Here is a 20,998-nt window from a genome sequence, read left to right on the forward strand (position 1 = left end):
ATTTGCATACGTGTCTGCTACAGTTTTCTATCATTCTATCATGACTCAGGATGAGACCCAGATGCAGACACGTGAGGCAGATGGTTCAAGTCTCAGAGATGTATTGAATATACAGGGGCAGGCAAAAGGCAGGTCGAGGACAGGCAGGGGTTCGTAATCCTGGTAATAGTTGGCAGACGTAGACGGCAGGCAGGATCAGGGTCAAGACAGGCAAAACAGGTCGTAACCGGGGAGACTAGAACAACATAGGACAACACAGTACATTTCACACACACACACACACACACACAAAAGTCTTATTCGAATGGCTTACCTGGTGGACATTTGCTGCAGCACCATTAGCTTACTAACAGTGACCAAGCATACTGTGTCTCCTTGTTGCACGTGAGGGATTGGACCAGAGAGGGGAGAGAAGGGAGGGATAGAAAGATGTGGGTGATCCACCAGAAGAGATACATCTGAGAGGGATGAAGAGGAAAAGAGGAAGACAGTCAATATTTAAATATTTACGGGATATTTTACAAGACCTTCAGAACATCGACATACAGTGGGGAGAAAAAGTATTTAGTCAGCCACCAATTGTGCAAGTTCTCCCACTTAAAAAGATGAGAGGCCTGTAATTTTCATCATAGGTACACGTCAACTATGACAGACAAAATGAGGAAAAAAAATCCAGAACATCATATTGTAGGATTTTTAATGAATTTATTTGCAAATTATGGTGGAAAATAAGTATTTGGTCAATAACAAAAGTTTCTCAATACTTTGTTATATACCCTTTGTTGGCAATGACACAGGTCAGACGTTTTCTGTAAGTCTTCACAAGGTTTTCACACACTGTTGCTGGTATTTTGGCCCATTCCTCCATGCAGATCTCCTCTAGAGCAGTGATGTTTTGGGGCTGTCGCTGGGCAACACGGACTTTCAACTCCCTCCAAAGATTTTCTATGGGGTTGAGATCTGGAGACTGGCTAGGCCACTCCAGGACCTTGAAATGCTTCCTTCGTTGCCCGGGCGGTGTGTTTGGGATCATTGTCATGCTGAAAGACCCAGCCACGTTTCATCTTCAATGCCCTTGCTGATGGAAGGAGGTTTTCACTCAAAATCTCACGATACATGGCCCCATTCATTCTTTCCTTTACACGGATCAGTCGTCCTGGTCCCTTTTGCAGAAAAACAGCCCCAAAGCATGATGTTTCCACCCCCATGCTTCACAGTAGGTATGGTGTTCTTTGGATGCAACTCAGCATTCTTTGTCCTCCAAACACGACGAGTTGAGTTTTTACCAAAAAGTTCTATTTTGGTTTCATCTGACCATATGACATTCTCCCAATCCTCTTCTGGATCATCCAAATGCACTCTAGCAAACTTCAGACGGGCCTGGACATGTACTGGCTTAAGCAGGGGGACACGTCTGGCACTGCAGGATTTGAGTCCCTGGCGGCGTAGTGTGTTACTGATGGTAGGCTTTGTTACTTTGGTCCCAGCTCTCTGCAGGTCATTCACTAGGTCCCCCGTGTGGTTCTGGGATTTTTGCTCACCGTTCTTGTGATCATTTTGACCCCACAGGGTGAGATCTTGCGTGGAGCCCCAGATCGAGGGGAGATGATCAGTGGTCTTGTATGTCTTCCATTTCCTAATAATTGCTCCCACAGTTGATTTCTTCAAACCAAGCTGCTTACCTATTGCAGATTCAGTCTTCCCAGCCTGGTGCAGGTCTACAATTTTGTTTCTGGTGTCCTTTGACAGCTCTTTGGTCTTGGCCATAGTGGAGTTTGGAGTGTGACTGTTTGAGGTTGTGGACAGGTGTCTTTTATACTGATAACAAGTTCAAACAGGTGCCATTAATACAGGTAACGAGTGGAGGACAGAGGAGCCTCTTAAAGAAGAAGTTACAGGTCTGTGAGAGCCAGAAATCTTGCTTGTTTGTAGGTGACCAAATACTTATTTTCCACCATAATTTGCAAATAAATTCATTAAAAATCCTACAATGTGATTTTCTGGATTTTTTTCTTCTCAATTTGTCTGTCATAGTTGACGTGTACCTATGATGAAAATTACAGGCCTCTCTCATCTTTTTAAGTGGGAGAACTTGCACAATTGGTGGCTGACTAAATACTTTTTTCCCCCACTGTATCCCGCATTCATTAAGATACTGTATCATCCAACAATATATTATCAAGAGATAAAGCATTGCAATGGCAGGACATTATCGTAGGCCCCTAACACTAGCTATAAGAGACAGTTTCAAGGACATGACAAACAGGAGACCACCTAAAGTAGAATACATGATACAGACTCCAGACAAAACACCTACATGCAGACAGTGAAAACTAAGCGGTACCAAAACCTCACATCTCTTGTGCGGCTCACTCAACACTATTGTTCAGAATCTCTGTCTTTTACTGTTACAACAAACAAGGCCACCCAGGACTCTAACAAAAGACTTGAACAAAACTTGGTTCACTAGGATCTGACTTCCTGTGTCTCAGTGAGTGTAAGAGGATGAGCGATAGATAGCTGTGACCCTAGACCAGGGGTAGGTAACCCTGATCCCGGAGTGCCGCAGGCACTTCATGTTTTTGATTTAACCAACCTGGAAAACCAGGTGTGTTGAATTCAGGCAATCACTGAACTGATCAATTAGCTCAGTTGGTCAGGTGTGGTGCCTAGTTGGAACAAAAGCCTGCAATACCTATGGCACTCCAGGAACAGGGTTGCCTACCCCTGCCCTAGACCCTTTGACTGAAAAGAGATGCGAGTGTGTCAGAGTACTCATCTCAACATGACAATCGACGGCTGCACCATCCACTCCAACTCCACAGTCAGGAACCTTGGTGTTACATTTGACCCAAGTCTTTCATTTGAACCCCACACCCGGAACATCACCAAGTCAACTTCTTCCACCTCAAAAACATCTCACGACTCAGACCCTCTCTCATTGACCCCACTGTTGAAACCCTCATTCACGCCTTTGTTTTATCACGCCTGGACTACTGCAACGCCATTCTCTACAGACTCCCCACCAAAACACTGGACAGATTTCAACATATTCAAAACTCAGCTGCACGAGTCCTCACATACACCAGACCTCGGGGACCACATCACAACCACCCTTATTAAACTCCACTGGCTCCCAGTTCAATACAGGATCATCTTCAAATTGTTCATGCTCACCTACAAAGCACTCAATGGACTGGCGCCCACATACCTTACTGACCTCCTGCACCCCTACACTCATAGCCACGGGAAGTAAGGGAGCTGAGGGTGCTGCAGCACCCCCTGAAAAATCTGAATTGTTAAAAAGTAATTAATTTTGTCTATATACACTACCGGTAAAACGTTTTAGAACACCTACTCATTCAAGGGTTTTTCTTTATTTTTACTATTTTCTACATTGTAGAATAATAGTGAATCTATCAAATCTATGAAATAACACATATGGAATCATGTAGTAACCAAAAAAGTGTTAAACAAATCAAAACATATTTTATATTTGAGATTCTTCAAATAGCCAGCCTTTGCCTTGATGACAGCTTTGCACACTCTTGGCATTCTCTCAACCAGCTTCATGAGGTAGTCACCTGGAATGCATTTCAATTAACAGGTGTGCCTTCTTAAAAGTTAATTTGTGTAATACCAAGGTTCCTGACTGTGGAGTTGGAGTGGATGGTGCAGCCGTCGATTGTCATGTTGAGATGAGTACTCTGACACACTCAAATCTATTTTCAGTCAAAGGGTCTAGGGCAGGGGTAGGCAACCCTGTTCCTGGAGTGCCACAGGTATTGTAGGCTTTTGTTCCAACTAGGCACCACACCTGAACCAAAAAGGGTTCTCCTATTGGCTCAGCCGAATAACCCTTTTAGGTTCTAGATAGTACCTTTTTTGTTCTGAGTGTGAAGACACACCTCTTCATACAGGCTTAGCTTTTACCCTCTGTAGTTCACTAAACATGAGGACATACTAACCATGGAGAACACTAATCAGACAAACTAGGGAAGTGTTCTCCATGGTTAGTCTGTCCTCATGTTTAGTGTTCTCCATGGTTAGTCTGTCCTCATGTTTAGTGTTCTCCATGGTTAGTCTGTCCTCATGTTTAGTGTTCTCCATGGTTAGTCTGTCCTCATGTTTAGTGTTCTCCATGGTTAGTCTGTCCTCATGTTTAGTGTTCTCCATGGTTAGTCTGTCCTCATGTTTAGTGTTCTCCATGGTTAGTCTGTCATCATGTTTAGTGTTCTCCATGGTTAGTCTGTCCTCATGTTTAGTGTTCTCCATGGTTAGTCTGTCCTCATGTTTAGTGTACTTTTATATACTTACTTATTTTAATGTGTGATTGTATTGCTTTTTATCCTGCTGATTTTCTTGTGTATGTAATGTGACTGAGTGTTGTGAAAAGCAATTGAAATAAAATGTACTGTTATTATTATTATTATTATTAATGTCAAAGATGAGTCATAAGGGAACCTCTCTCTCTCTGAACCACTGTGCCACTTAAAACCCTAAACTTGCCCACTTCCTCACCCTTTCTTTCCTCTGCCGCCTGCCTGCCTGTCGTCTATCTCTAATAGTTGCTCAGTGAAACGACCTGTCCTGATTTGTCATTGACGCTTGCTAAAAAACTTGAATGAGCAAGCCTTCCTTCATGACCTGGCCTCTGTAAATTGGTATAGAATCAGCTTGATCCCCTCTGTCGAAGACGCTTGGACCTAATTTTTTTTATATTTTCAGCGGTATTGTTAACAAACGCCCCCATAAAGAAAATGAGAATTAAAAACAGGTTCAGCCCCTGGTTCGACTGTGATCTGGCAGAGTTTCTCCACCTCATGAATTCCATTTGGCGAAAGGCTCAGCCCACGTATACTCAGGCTGACTGGCTCTCGTTCAGGCAAATGAGAAATAAGTGCACTCTGGCTATCCGGAAGGCCAAAGTTAGTTACTTTAAGGAGCAGTTCTCTCTCTGTGGGTCTAACCCCAAGAAGTTCTGGAAAACGGTTAAAGACCTGGAGAATAAACCCTCCTCCTCACAGCTGCCCATGTACCTTAATGTTGATGATGTGGTTGTTACTGACAAGGAGCACATGGCTGAGCTCTTTAATCACCACTTCATTAAGTCAGGATTCCTATTTGACTCAGCCATGCCTCCTTGCCCGTCCAACATTTCCTCATCTCCCACCCCTTCTAATGTGACTAGCATTGATGCTCCTCCCTCTTTTTCCCCCGCTACAAAGTTTCTCCCGGCAGGTGGTCACTGAGTCCGAGGTGCTAAAGGAGCTCCTTAAACTTGACCCCAAAAAAACATCTGGGTCAGATGGTTTAGACCCTTTCTTCTTTAAGGTTGCAGTCCCTATCATCGCCAAGCCTATCTCTGACCTTTTTAACCTGTCTCTCCTCTCTGGGGAGGTTCCCATTGCTTGGAAGGCAGCCACGTTGCGTCCTTTATTTAAAGGGGGAGATCAAGCTGATCCAAACTGTTATTAGGTCCATTTCTATTTTGCTCTGTTTATCAAAAGTGTTGGAAAAACTGACTGACTTTCTTGATGTCTATAGTATTCTCTCTGCTATGCAATCTGGTTTCCGCTCAGGTTATGGATGTGTCACTGCAACCTTAAAGGTCCTAAATTATGTCACCATTTCCCTTGATTCTAAGCAATATTGTGCTGCTATTTTTATTGACTTTGCCAAAGCTTTTGATACGGTAGACCATTCCATTCTTGTGGGCCGGCTAAGGAGTATTGGTGTCTCTGAGGGGTCTTTGGCCTGGTTTGCTAACTACCTCTCTCAAAGAGTGCAATGTATAAAGTCAGAACATCTGCTGTCTCAGCCACTGCCTGTCACCAAGGGAGTACTCCAAGGCTCGATCCTAGGCCCCACGCTCTTCTCAATTTACAACATATCTCAGGCAGTAGGAAGCACTCTCATCCATTTATATGCAGATGATACAGTCTTATACACAGCTGGCCCCTCCCCGGATTTTGTGTTAAAAGCGCTACAACAAAGCTTTCTTAGTGTCCAACAAGCTTTCTCTGCCCTTAACCTTGTTCTGAACACCTCCCAAACAAAGGTCATGTGGTTTGGTAAGAAGAATACCCCTCTCCCCACAGGTGTGACTACTACCTCTGAGGGTTTAGCGCTTGAGGTAGTCACCTCATACAAGTACTTGGGAGTATGGCTAGACGGTACACTGTCCTTCTTTCAGCACATATCAAAGCTGCAGGCTAAGGTTAAATCTAGACTTAGTTTCCTCTATCGTAATCGCTCCTCTTTCACCCCAGATGCCAAACTAACCCTGATTCAGATGACCATCCTACCCATGCTAGATTACGGAGACGTAATTTATAGATCGGCAGGTAAGGGTGCTCTCGAGTGGCTAGATGTTCTTTACCATTCGGCCATCAGATTTGCCACCAATGCTCCTTATAGGACACATCACTGCACTCTATACTCGTCTGTAAACTGGTCATCTCTGTATACCCCTCGCAAGACCCACTGGTTGATCCTTATTTATAAAACCCTCTTAGGCCTCACTCCCCCCTATCTGAGATACCTACTGCAGCCCTCATCCTCCACATACAACACCCGTTCTGCCAGTCATATTCTGTTAAAGGTCCCCAAAGCACACACATCCCTGGGTCGCTCCTCTTTTCAGTTCGCTGCAGCTAGCGACTGGAACGAGCTGCAAAAAAACACAAACTGGACAGTTTTATCTTCATCTCTTCATTCAAAGACTCAATCATGGACACTTACTAACAGTTGTGGCTGCTTCACGTGATGTATTGTTGTCTCTACCTTCTTGCCCTTTGTGCTGTTGTCTGTGCCCAATAATGTTTGTACCATGTTTTGTGCTGCTACCATGTTGTGCTGCTGCCATGTTGTGTTGCTACCATGTTGTTGTCACCCTGTGTTGTCATTTGTTGCTGCCATGCTATGTTGTTATCTTAGGTCTCTCTTTATGTAGTGTTGTGGTGTCTCTGTTGTCGTGGTGTGTGTTTTGTCCTATATTTTTATTTTAATCCCAGCCCCCGTCCCCACAGGAGGCCTTTTTGTAGGCCGTCATTGTAAATAAGAATTTGGTCTTAACTGACTTGCCTAGTTAAATAAAGGTTAAATAAATAAATAAATAAATTTCTCTCGTTTCACCGAAAACCGTGATATTAGGTTCTCAAAAACATATCATCAAAAAGGCAATTGTTTCAAAAAGTTAGTTGTTACACATGTAACAAGTTTGACTGAGTGCAGTATTTCCACATGGTACAGGAACTGAAATGTATTAATAATAAAAAGGAAACTATTTTACAGATGTGTTTTATGGGACCAGTTCCTGGAACAACAACATTGTCTGTGATTTTAGTTCACTATGGTGACGCTAAGCTTGTGCGGCAAACAAACCGCATCTACGACCACACAAATATTAGGACTGATTTTGACAGAGTTGAAAAGGTTATTTAATATATTCTTAGTGTTTTCTAATTGGTGTACACACTACCCACTGGGCAAAAACTGGTTGAATCAACGTTGTTTCCACATAATTTCAAACAACAAATTCAAAGTCATGATTGGATTTACAAAAAGTCATCACCATAAGGGAATTCTGTTGTTTTTTTCACCCAACTTTGAACCTAAATCCAATGACAGGGTGACATTTTTGGTTGATTTCACGTTAGTTGACAGCTCAACCAAATGTAAATCAAAACTACACGTTGAACTGACGTCTGTGCCCAGTGGGTAACTTATTATTATCACAAAATGTTGTATTTTGCTTAATTTGTTTTACTACCCGAGTTTTACCATTTGCACCGAAGATATAACTTAAAATAGGTCTCTTGTAAAACCACTCTTTCCTCTCTCACCTCTCGATTTTGCTCTTTGGTGGAAGAAATCAGAGGGGGGGGGGGTGGGGTCACCACAGCACACTACACAGCTAGCCGCTAACCTGACACACTGACACAGTCAGACACAGCTGGAATCAAAGGGGATGACAAGCTCTATCTAGATATGAATCTATAGCAATATATACAAATGTATTATTTGCATACATGTGTCTGCTACAGTTTTCTATCATTCTATCATGACTCAGGATGAGACCCAGATGCAGACACGTGAGACAGATGGTTCAAGTCTCAGAGATTTTTTGAATATACAGGGGCAGGCAAAAGGCAGGTCGAGGACAGGCAGGGGTTCGTAATCCTGGTAATAGTTGGCAGACGTAGACGGCAGGCAGGCTCAGGGTCAAGACAGGCAAAACAGGTCGTAACCGGGGAGACTAGAACAACATAGGACAACACAGTACATTTCACACACACACACACACACACACACAAAAGTCTTATTCGAATGGCTTACCTGGTGGACATTTGCTGCAGCACCATTAGCTTACTAACAGTGACCAAGCATACTGTGTCTCCTTGTTGCACGTGAGGGATTGGACCAGAGAGAGGAGAGAAGGGAGGGATAGAAAGATGTGGGTGATCCACCAGAAGAGATACATCTGAGAGGGATGAAGAGGAAAAGAGGAAGACAGTCAATATTTAACAGATATTTACGGGATATTTTACAAGACCTTCAGAACATCGACATATACCGCATTCATTAAGATACTGTATCATCCAACAATATATTATCAAGAGATAAAGCATTGCAATGGCAGGACATTATCGTAGGCCCCTAACACTAGCTATAAGAGACAGTTTCAAGGACATGACAAACAGGAGACCACCTAAAGTAGAATACATGATACAGACTCCAGACAAAACACCTACATGCAGACAGTGAAAAACTAAGCGGTACCAAAACCTCACATCTCTTGTGCGGCTCACTCAACACTATTGTTCAGAATCTCTGTCTTTTACTGTTACAACAAACAAGGCCACCCAGGACTCTAACAAAAGACTTGAACAAAACTTGGTTCACTAGGATCTGACTTCCTGTGTCTCAGTGAGTGTAAGAGGATGAGCGATAGATAGCTGTGACCCTAGACCAGGGGTAGGTAACCCTGATCCCGGAGTGCCGCAGGCACTTCATGTTTTTGATTTAACCAACCTGGAAAACCAGGTGTGTTGAATTTAGGCAATCACTGAACTGATCAATGAGCTCAGTTGGTCAGGTGTGGTGCCTAGTTGGAACAAAAGCCTGCAATACCTATGGCACTCCAGGAACAGGGTTGCCTACCCCTGCCCTAGACCCTTTGACTGAAAAGAGATGCGAGTGTGTCAGAGTACTCATCTCAACATGACAATCGACGGCTGCACCATCCACTCCAACTCCACAGTCAGGAACCTTGGTGTTACATTTGACCCAAGTCTTTCATTTGAACCCCACACCCGGAACATCACCAAGTCAACCTTCTTCCACCTCAAAAACATCTCACGACTCAGACCCTCTCTCATTGACCCCACTGCTGAAACCCTCATTCACGCCTTTGTTTTATCACGCCTGGACTACTGCAACGCCATTCTCTACAGACTCCCCACCAAAACACTGGACAGATTTCAACATATTCAAAACTCAGCTGCACGAGTCCTCACATACACCAGACCTCGGGGACCACATCACCACCACCCTTATTAAACTCCACTGGCTCCCAGTTCAATACAGGATCATCTTCAAATTGTTCATGCTCACCGACAAAGCACTCAATGGACTGGCGCCCACATACCTTACTGACCTCCTGCACCCCTACACTCATAGCCAAGGGTGCTGAGGGTGCTGCAACACCCCCTGAAAAATCAGAATTGTTAAAAAGTAATTCATTTTGTCTATATACACTACCGGTAAAACGTTTTAGAACACCTACTCATTCAAGGGTTTTTCTTTATTTTTACTATTTTCTACATTGTAGAATAATAGTGAATCTATCAAATCTATGAAATAACACATATGGAATCATGTAGTAACCAAAAAAGTGTTAAACAAATCAAAACATATTTTATATTTGAGATTCTTCAAATAGCCAGCCTTTGCCTTGATGACAGCTTTGCACACTCTTGGCATTCTCTCAACCAGCTTCATGAGGTAGTCACCTGGAATGCATTTCAATTAACAGGTGTGCCTTCTTAAAAGTTTAATTTGTGTAACACCAAGGTTCCTGACTGTGGAGTTGGAGTGGATGGTTCAGCCTTCGATTGTCATGTTGAGATGAGTACTCTGACACACTCAAATCTTTTTTCAGTCAAAGGGTCTAGGGCAGGGGTAGGCAACCCTGTTCCTGGAGTGCCACAGGTATTGCAGGCTTTTGTTCCAACTAGGCACCACACCTGAACAAAAAATGGTTCTCCTATTGGCTCAGCCGAATAACCCTTTTAGGTTCTAGATAGTACCTTTTTTGTTCTGAGTGTGAAGACACACCTCTTCATACAGGCTTAGCTTTTACCCTCTGTAGTTCACTAAACATGAGGACATACTAACCATGGAGAACACTAATCAGACAAACTAGGGAAGTGTTCTCCATGGTTAGTCTGTCCTCATGTTTAGTGTTTTCCATGGTTAGTCTGTCCTCATGTTTAGTGTTCTCCATGGTTAGTCTGTCCTCATGTTTAGTGTTCTCCATGGTTAGTCTGTCATCATGTTTAGTGTTCTCCATGGTTAGTCTGTCCTCATGTTTAGTGTTCTCCATGGTTAGTCTGTCATCATGTTTAGTGTTCTCCATGGTTAGTCTGTCATCATGTTTAGTGTTCTCCATGGTTAGTCTGTCCTCATGTTTAGTGTTCTCCATGGTTAGTCTGTCCTCATGTTTAGTGTACTTTTATATACTTACTTATTTTAATGTGTGATTGTATTGCTTTTTATCCTGCTGATTTTCTTGTGTATGTAATGTGACTGAGTGTTGTGAAAAGCAATTGAAATAAAATGTACTGTTATTATTATTATTAATGTCAAAGATGAGTCATAAGGGAACCTCTCTCTCTCTGAACCACTGTGCCACTTAAAACCCTAAACTTGCCCACTTCCTCACCCTTTCTTTCCTCTGCCGCCTGCCTGCCTGTCGTCTATCTCTAATAGTTGCTCAGTGAAACGACCTGTCCTGATTTGTCATTGACGCTTGCTAAAAAACTTGAATGAGCAAGCCTTCCTTCATGACCTGGCCTCTGTAAATTGGTATAGAATCAGCTTGATCCCCTCTGTCGAAGACGCTTGGACCTAATTTTTTTTATATTTTCAGCGGTATTGTTAACAAACGCCCCCATAAAGAAAATGAGAATTAAAAACAGGTTCAGCCCCTGGTTCGACTGTGATCTGGCAGAGTTTCTCCACCTCAAGAATTCCATTTGGCGAAAGGCTCAGCCCACGTATACTCAGGCTGACTGGCTCTCGTTCAGGCAAATGAGAAATAAGTGCACTCTGGCTATCCGGAAGGCCAAAGTTAGTTACTTTAAGGAGCAGTTCTCTCTCTGTGGGTCTAACCCCAAGAAGTTCTGGAAAACGGTTAAAGACCTGGAGAATAAACCCTCCTCCTCACAGCTGCCCATGTACCTTAATGTTGATGATGTGGTTGTTACTGACAAGGAGCACATGGCTGAGCTCTTTAATCACCACTTCATTAAGTCAGGATTCCTATTTGACTCAGCCATTCCTCCTTGCCCGTCCAACATTGCCTTGATGACAGCTTTGCACACTCTTGGCATTCTCTCAACCAGCTTCATGAGGTAGTCACCTGGAATGCATTTCAATTAACAGGTGTGCCTTCTTAAAAGTTGAATTTGTGTAACACCAAGGTTCCTGACTGTGGAGTTGGAGTGGATGGTTCAGCCTTCATATTGTCATGTTGAGATGAGTACTCTGACACACTCAAATCTTTTTTTCAGTCAAAGGGTCTAGGGCAGGGGTAGGCAACCCTGTTCCTGGAGTGCCACAGGTATTGCAGGCTTTTGTTCCAACTAGGCACCACACCTGAACCAAAAAGGGTTCTCCTATTGGCTCAGCCGAATAACCTTTTTTGTTCTGAGTGTAAAGGCTTACCTGGATTCTCTGTTGTCTTAGCTTTTACCCTCTGTAGTTAACGTCCCTAGTTAGTCTGTTTAGTGTTCTCCATGGTTAGTCTGTCCTCATGTTTAGTGTTCTCCATGGTTAGTCTGTCCTCATGTTTAGTGTTCTCCATGGTTAGTCTGTCCTCATGTTTAGTGTACTTTTATATACCTACTTATTTTAATGTGTGATTGTATTGCTTTTTATCCTGCTGATTTTCTTGTGTATGTAATGTGACTGAGTGTTGTGAAAAGCAATTGAAATAAAATGTACTGTTATTATTATTATTAATGTCAAAGATGAGTCATAAGGGAACCTCTCTCTCTCTGAACCACTGTGCCACTTAAAACCCTAAACTTGCCCACTTCCTCACCCTTTCTTTCCACTGCCGCCTGCCTGCCTGTCGTCTATCTCTAATGGCTGCTCAGTGAAACGAGCAGCCACTACACAGCTAGCCGCTAACCTGACACACTGACACAGTCAGACACAGCTGGAATCAAAGGGGATGACAAGCTCTATCTAGATATGAAACTATAGCAATATTATTCTAGTCATCTGTAATCATCTGAACCCTGTTAAATCTTGCACAGGAGCTGATATCCTTGCTATCAATTATATTCTGAGTAATTGCTTCATTACCAGAGTAATTATGCCTATTTCTCCAATCATCAACTTGACAGGGGTGTACATCCACAGACATGGTGTGTCTGTGTGTGTTTGGCCACTGGGGTGATGTGTAGTGTGTGCTCTGCTGTAGCCTTTGTGTGACAGAGATTAGTTTGTAGAGTCCACAACAGATCCACACAGATATATTTCTATATATGGTCTGGTCTAGATGTGTGTGTAGAGGATGTTGTAGCGTGTGATCCCTATAGTGTGTGTGTGTGTGTGTGTGTAGGGGACGGGCATATAACCCTTTTACATAGTCTGCTGCACTTTTGTGGGTTTCCTGTGTGTCTCTTTGCCTGAGGCCTTTTAAGCTTAAAGCGTTGGTTTCATACTAGTATTACTCAGTGCTTGACTTGGGCCCGAGCTTACCTGAGCAGAATACAGCTTGAGTTCCGGTTCCTCTTATAAAATATTAAATCAAAAAGTATTTTGGAGCTCCTGCACCTAAATATAAACAGTACCGGCACCCAAAATGAGTACCGGCACCTATTTCAGTCAAGCACTGCTATTACGATCAAAATGATGTCATATTGTGTCTAAGGCTACTACACACAGACCACAAGGGGTGGGAGGTTGCCTAGCGGTTAAGAGTGTTGGGCCAGTAACCGAAAGGTTGCTGGTTCAAATCCCCAAGTTGACTAGGTGAAAAATCTGTCTGTGCCCTTGAGCAAGGCACTTAACCATAATTGCGCCTGTAAGTCACTCTGGATAAGAGTGTCTGCTAAAACGCAAGGGAGATTTAGCGCTGAAATGGTAGCCAGTCAGACCACGGGATCAGATCCTATTAGCAACATATAAAACCAGTATTACTTTGTAATAACTGTGCTCAACAATGTAGTGTGTCTAAAGCCTGACTGATTCGATTTGTTTTTTGAAATAATGAGAACTTGTATAAATAAATAAATATTATTGGAAATATTGAAAAATAAGACGTTTCCATGGTGATGGACCCTGATGCAGAGTGGGGCCATGGAGTGACTCATCCAGCAGATGAAGATCATTTGATTGACAGTGAGACACGTGCATTCACATAATGTGGAATTCAGGTCTTACTGTCACTGATTTTTAATTTAAATATACTTACAATAATAAAAATGTCTTAAACTCTTCACAATATAGAAATAAGAAATCACGTGCATTTCATTTTTTTGCATTTAGAAATATTTGATACTGGAAAAATAATTTCACAATTTCATTAAATAAATGTGATTCATAAATCAAACAATGGTAAAACTCTTATGAGCATCATTTATAAAAAGGTTTGGGCTCCCTCTGTTGGAGAGAAAATATTGATCATGAACATACATGTAGTCTATTTCTAGGCCTAAATCTATTTAGGAGGATTTCATGGATTGTGGGAATAAGGGTGGAAACAGCAATGACAGCAGCAATTTTCCCGCTGGCACAATGTGCAAAATGTAATGCATGTTGACACAGCATTCAATCATGTATACTTTACTTTGCATAACTTGTACCAATTCAATAGCAACGTGTATAATACATGGTTGTACACCCTAAACTCCGCTAGGGACTGTTGTGCACCATACACACACCCACTCCATTGCGGAAGGAAGTCTGAAGGGAGGTCACAGTTGGAACTCCAGGTTACGGCTCTCCAAAAAGGCAAATTTTACCTGTTTCCAAACTAAAGTTTTGTGTTGGCGTCAACAAATCTACAAAGAATAAAGGAAAACCGTCAAACAGAACGGAAGAGTGTCTCTGGACAACTGTCAGCGTATAAAAAGGAGCATTTTGAAGAAAGCGAAAGTAAACTTTACGCGTTATCTGAAAGGGCCTGCAGAGCGGACAGCGACACCATGGCTGAAAGTGCTTGGAATTAGGAAATGTCAGAGGGTTCATTCCTCCTTCAGGAGGACCTGACCTGTCCGGTGTGTAAAGATCTTTACCGGGAGCCCGTGCTTCTTTCCTGCAGCCACAGCTTCTGCAAGGAGTGCTTGGAGAAAAGCTGGAAGGCGCTGGGGCAGAACTGTCCCGTGTGCAGGAAGAGCTGCGACGGCGAGCAACCAATCTCCAACCGGGCGCTGATGGCCGCCACCGAGTCCTTTCAGAAGGAGAAGTGCTGGCGGGGACCGAACGCAATCAGTAACGTGCCTCTTTGTAACCTGTGTCCCTCTACATCGGACTCACGAGCTGCTGCCACTCAACAAGGGGGCGCCGTTTTGTAAGGTGAGAGTGAGGAGATTCCCATTATCTGGGCCGGGTTTCCGCGGTGGGAGGAGTTTGTGGGCGGGTGAAAAGTGATTGCATTAGTTTTGGACGGGTTTGCCTCCCGGGCTTGAGCCAGGTGCCACGCTCTGGCCGACGGCGAAGTCGGCTCAATACATAAATTGACATAGGTTAAGCACGTGGAGTAATAATAGGATGCTGTGTTTTGACATACAAAGTGATTGCTTTTAATAAAAAACGCTTTATCTGTCTTCCCAATGAAAACTATTTTGAAAATTATAACATTTATTTTATGGAAAATAGATGTTGTATGTTTCTGAACGATGCACCATGCTGCCTTGTTGACAACATGATAAAGCGCTGCAGATTACTGTTCATTTGAGAAGGGCGCTACTTTCTCACCGCTTTGGCCCTTCATAGGTGGTTTGAAGTCAGATACAAATCTGATTCCTGGGCATGCGACTTGTGTCTGAACTGCTGTGGCTAGCCAAAAAGGACTCGTTTTGAAAGTTGGATCATCTTATCCTTTGAGGCTTTAAAAGTGTTCTTACGCTATGATTTGGAACATTCAAAGCACCTGGGAAACGTCCATGGCAGGTCTTCTTCTTCTTCAAGATTGTATTGGCGGACTACATCCAAAAGGGTATTGTCGCCACCTACTGGGTGGGGTAGAACTGAGAACGAAAATTAATAAATAATAATAATACAAAATAAAACACTCATATTATTCTCAAAAAAACAAAACAAAAGTCAATGTACTCCTTCACTTAGTCAAATGTACTCCGATCCCTACACAGGTTCTGGGGCCTGAGAGGGGGAAGCATCTTCAGACATTATTCCCTGCAAAGTTTCAGATGTGAAATCCTGGTGATCTAAGAAACTTTTAGCCGCTTTCACAATGATTTCCAGTTTCTTTGATTTTTGTTGTTGTTAGTTTGTCCTGTACAATTAAACACCTGCGCAATGAACGCAACAAAATCAACCTTCACGATCAGTGTTTCAGGATCTCTCAACTGACTGACATCCACAGACTGTTGGGTATCCACTGCCATAGCTTCATCATCTCTACTCACTGCTTCGACAATTTTCACTGACTCTGAATAAGAGACCTTCTCAACAGCCCTGATCCTTGCTACTTCAACCTCCTTCACCCTAACAGGGCACTCAGGGAACTCTGGAACGTGATTCCCATCACAATGGTAACATTGTGCATCCTCAGACTCTTCATCAATTATATTCCGTTTGCAAACACTTGACACATGGCCAAACTTTTTACATTTATGACATTGAAGTTGCTTTTGTACATAAGCTCGCACCACATATCTCATATAGCCCAGCTTTACATGGGTTGGGAGAAATTCTTCATCAAACATCAATAACACAGAAAGGTTTTCCTCCTTTCCATTCACAGTGTGGGTTAAGCGACGTGAATCAACTACTCCTGGCATGTGCATCTTAAACCATGAAGCCTCAATAGCCATAGAGATGCCAGATATGACACCTTTTATTGGTGACCTACTCCGATAATCATAGCATTCCACTTCATACATTGATAATTTGTGCTTTCTCCTTTTGTTCTGTTGACACACATGAAATCAACATCATACCACTCCTGGTCAATCTGACTCCACTTCTCCCAATGCATCCTTCACCATCTTTGTGACCGCAAACGGGTTTCCCCAAAAAACATCCTTCCTCATGAATCGCACTCCAACAAGGAATGAGGCGTTATCATACTGAAGCTTATCTTCATTTACAACTTTAGCCCTTTTAGCTCCATTCTTTGTGAAATACTGAAATATCTATCTTCACTCGCACCAACAGAATCAAGCATTGCTTCTGCTTCCGCCATTGCTCTCCCTCCCCAAGTTAGTGCGTATAGCAATAAAACTTTCCCGGCAGGCATTGTTGTCTCCTTAGCTTGCTACATAACTTCTGAGTGATAGGAACCACGAGCACCACCACCAATCAGCCTACACCACTGTGGCCACACCTGTCGTTACTATGACAACTAGCGTAGCCATGTCAGCAAATGACTGCTGTCTGAACACACACATCTGATTTGGTCACTTGTAACTTGCTGTTTGGACAGTCAGCATTCCAAAACAGATTTGAAAAACAAAACTGATTTCAGCATTAAGGCCTGCAGTGTGAACAAGGCTTTATTGCCCCGAGTCCCCACCCCCCCTTAGTCAACACCCAATTGCTTAGGACCTGAAACAATACTGCAAATAAGTTGATGTATGTTTTTTTATTATCTGGTAGTAACTAGATCACAAACTAATATGGATATTAATTGTGTTTTATGTGTTCTATTGCAGGAAGAACTGACAATTAAAGTCAACATATTGGAGGAGAAAGTGGAGTCCTTCAAGAGAATGAAAAAGAAATGCCCTAACACAGTCGATTTCATAAAGGTACTATAATATTGTATCTGTTTGACCTGCTGACATCTACACAGTAGGACCTATCCATTACCATGACTAATGCCCATGTGTCAATGTCATGTGGACAAATCTTGGTGAAGGTTTTGTGTAAGATAATGGGATTTGTTAGAGCTCTTTGATGCCCTCACTAGTTATATCTAGATGGGTGTGCCCTATCCAGAGCCCAACAGTTTGATGTTCATCATACTGTCATTTGTTCTGTAATGAGATATGTGAACCAACCTGTTTGACTGGTTATGAGTATGGACAAGCTGAGAGTCCGTGAGCCTCCAGAAAGAATGGGAAATAAACAGAATAGTTGACTGTAGATCAAACCTAGGGCCTGGAGTCCTAACAAGGAAAAACTCTAGGAAAGCCTCTAGATGAAACTATAATTATAGTCTATAGATTAGTTATGTTGTATGAGATATGAATGAGGTATGTCAGTATCATTACAGAACATCACTCTTCCTCCAACCTCTCTCGTACCCAGAGCCAGGCCGAACAGGCAGAGAAGCAGATCAAGGCAGCGTTTGAGAGGCTCCATCAGGTGTTGTGTGTAGAGGAGGCTGCCAGGCTGAAGGCTCTGGCAGACGAGGAGGAGGACAAGAGATCCAGTATGGAGGACAGGATCTACTCCTTGACCTGTGACATCGCTGCCCTCACTAAGCTGGTCCAAACAGTGAAGAGGGAGATGGGGCGGAGGATTTAACCTTCTTGAAGGTAAGCAGGAGGGGTCCCCTCATGGGGGGGGGTCTCCCTCTCTCATCCTAACTGTACATTGTCACTGTGCATGACAGTGAGACATTTTTGAATGCAAGCATTTGTCGATCTTATTCACAATGAACTAATGGATTCAATTGTGTTGTTATTTTTCAGAACTTCCCAGCCTTAAAGAAAAAGTAAGTACAGTAACATCCTATCAGTTGCCCTACAGTTCATGTACCCTCCCTCTAATATCATGGTCATCTTCTATGATGGCATGTTTTCACAGAGCCCAGTGGCCTTGTGAAGACCCCCAAAATCCCTCAGATGCTCTCCTGAACATGGCCAAGCACGTGGGCTCTCTGGGATACAACATTTGGAAGAGCATGCAGGCTCACGTCACATGCAGTGAGTACATGTACTAAAGGACAAGGGGTTAGGTTAGGGTTATAACTTGCTACGTAAGTTATGACACACAATAAAATGGGTGTGGAAGGCTATATAACGTGTAAGGGGTCAATGTTTTGAATGAAGGAGGAAACACTTTGAGCAACAGTTATGCTTCATTCATAATGTTTTGTAACACATCTCTCTCTCTCTCTCCAGTCCCAGTGGTGATGGACCCTAACACGGCCTCTCCCTGGCTCTCCATGTCCCCAGACCTGGCCAGCGTACGGGACAGCCCAGAGCGCCAGTCCCTCCTGGACAACCCCGAGCGCTTCGACCCCTGTGTCTTCGTCCTTGGAGCTGAGGGCTTCCGCTCCGGCAAGCACCGCTGGGAGGTCCATGTCGGAGACAACCCCAAGTGGATCCTGGGAGTCTGTAAGGAGTCTGTGGCTCACAAGAGGAAGTTCACTGTGTCCACAGACAGGGGAGTGTGGACCATCGGGCTGAGCAAAGGTGTGTACAACGCCCTGACGGGCAAACGCACTGTGCTGGCCGTGGAGAGGCGGCCGGAGAGGATCCGGGTCAAGCTAAACTTGGATAAGGGGGAGGTGTCATTTTGGGACGCAGGCAACGGTGGGAAGCACCTGTGCACCTTCACACACGAGTTTACAGAGAGAGTGTTCCCCATATTTGGTCCTGGGCTCCACAGCACCCCGATGGAGGTTAACCCGGCCAAGGTGACCATTCATACTGCATGACAGGGCAGTGTGACAGTCACTACAGCTTGCTAAGAGTCTGGTTCAATAGCTGATAGGCAGTAGTAGTACTCACTTAGATAGAGGTCACATGTTATAGTCGGAAGGCAGCCTAACATGGATGTAAAGTGCTCCTGAATAGATGGGGCCTTACTCTGTTTAAGCTGTCAGTGTGGTGTGGTTGTATTCTAGTATGAGTTTCACTGTGGCTATAGGTTTGCTTTGAGGAGGTTTGGATCAAGGCCTTTTGTATGGTGACAATCATATTTGAAAATGTGCCATAGCAGTATTCCTAGGCTTTCCATAGGATGTACAGTATGCAGGCATGTATTACATGAGGGAATGTTTTGGCAATTATATTCTTTAACTGGTATGTTTAGATTGCTGAGCTATTATACATAGGGATTTTCTAGGACTAGAGGGTTCCAGTGGTAAGAATTTATTTTCTGTCTAATTTAGTTGTGTTCGGGGATTTATTGATAGGTTTACTGATTTAATTATGTATCTGTGTGGAATTAATTATATGTGGAAAAAACAAATCAAATTTTTTTTGTCACATTCGCCGAATACAACTGGTGTAGACTTTACCGTGAAATGCCCTTCCCAACAATGCAGAGTTTAAAGATCAAAATAAAATAGTAACATAAGAGGAATAAAATAAAATACACAAGAATGGAGCTATGTACAGGCAGTACCAGTACCAGATCATTGTGCAGGGGTACAAGGTATTTGAGGTAGATATGTACATGAAGGCAGGGTAAAGTGACTGGTCATCAGGATAGATAATAGAATAGTAAAATAAAAAACAGAGCAGCAGCAGTAAATGGGTAAAAGTGCGTGTGTGTAATGTGTATGTGTGTATGTTTGTGTTGTCGGTTTGCGTGTGTGTGTGCGTGCGTATGTAGTGAATGTGTGTGGGATTTGTGTGGGAGTGTCGATGTAGTGTGTGTGAGTGAGTGTGTATATGGTTGTGTGTGTGTGTGTGTGTGTGTGTGTGTGTGTGTGTGTATATACTGTGATGTCACGAGAGGCTGTGTCCTGGAGGGACGTTACATCCCCCTGAGATGGCTGCAAACCCAGACAGCTATGGCTCCATCTGCTGGTATGGTCGGGAACTCCAACCCTCTATGGCCAATCTTCCCACGCAGCTGAAACCAATCAGGAGCTGATGAGCTGAAGGTTTGGGAAGGGAAGAGACACAGTCTCCAACCTGGGCTCTCTGGAGGACAAGAGTGCTGCCCGTCCACTTCCATGAGGAATATAAGGATTTGGAGATACTTACCTTTGGGAAATACTCACCTTTGGATATATGCACCTGTGGAAATACGTGTGGGACATTTGGAAGGACGTTTTGCTGGGTTGGCCACTAGCTGCAACGTGGAATACAGTAAGACTGGGGAAAAGTTATTTGAGCGAGGGAGAGTTATGATTTTGGATGTGGAAGAGACATCCCTGAACTGTTAACCCTTAAGAGCCACCAGAGAACAGTATTGTGTTATACTTTCGTTAGTTTCCCAAGACCTTTAATAAAATCCTTGTTTTGGTTGAACCTGGTCTCCTTGCACTACTTGAGCAATCCCGCTGAAAGCTGTGTAGCCTCTCGTGACTTCACAGATGGTGGAGAATACGGGCACGCTCAAGCGTTAATAGTGCATGTCAGAGGAGGATACCGAAGGTTTGATCACCCAGTTTTCCAAGCTGGCCGTAGGCTCCCCGCCGACTGAAATGGAGGACATATTGAAAGCCCTTGTTGCTGGCCAGCAAGCCCAGATGCAAGCAAACGTGGCTCTCTTGGAGGAGCAAAAGAAAGCCAACCTTCTGAAGGCAGAGGAATTGCAGTTGCAGAGACAGAGGGTGGTCCAAAATACCCGCCCAATAAAGGCAAGTGACTTTATATCTAAGATGGGAGCT

The 20,998-nt window shown here is 43.5% G+C and overlaps 1 long non-coding RNA gene and 1 pseudogene across 1 annotated transcript; one reads left to right on the forward strand and one right to left on the reverse strand.

Moving 5' to 3' along the window:
- Positions 1–269: 269 nt before the first annotated feature.
- LOC121585486 lies at positions 270–14,621 on the reverse strand. The gene is made up of 3 exons (XR_006003846.1): positions 14,535–14,621; positions 8,341–8,485; positions 270–458 (listed from the first exon to the last, which is right to left on the reverse strand). It is a non-coding gene; the product is annotated as an uncharacterized LOC121585486 (long non-coding RNA).
- Positions 13,861–19,689, forward strand: LOC121585485 (annotated as a pseudogene).
- Positions 19,690–20,998: the final 1,309 nt, after the last annotated feature.

Source organism: Coregonus clupeaformis, chromosome 17 (genome assembly GCF_020615455.1).
Source record: "Coregonus clupeaformis isolate EN_2021a chromosome 17, ASM2061545v1, whole genome shotgun sequence".
Lineage (NCBI taxonomy): Eukaryota > Metazoa > Chordata > Actinopteri > Salmoniformes > Salmonidae > Coregonus > Coregonus clupeaformis.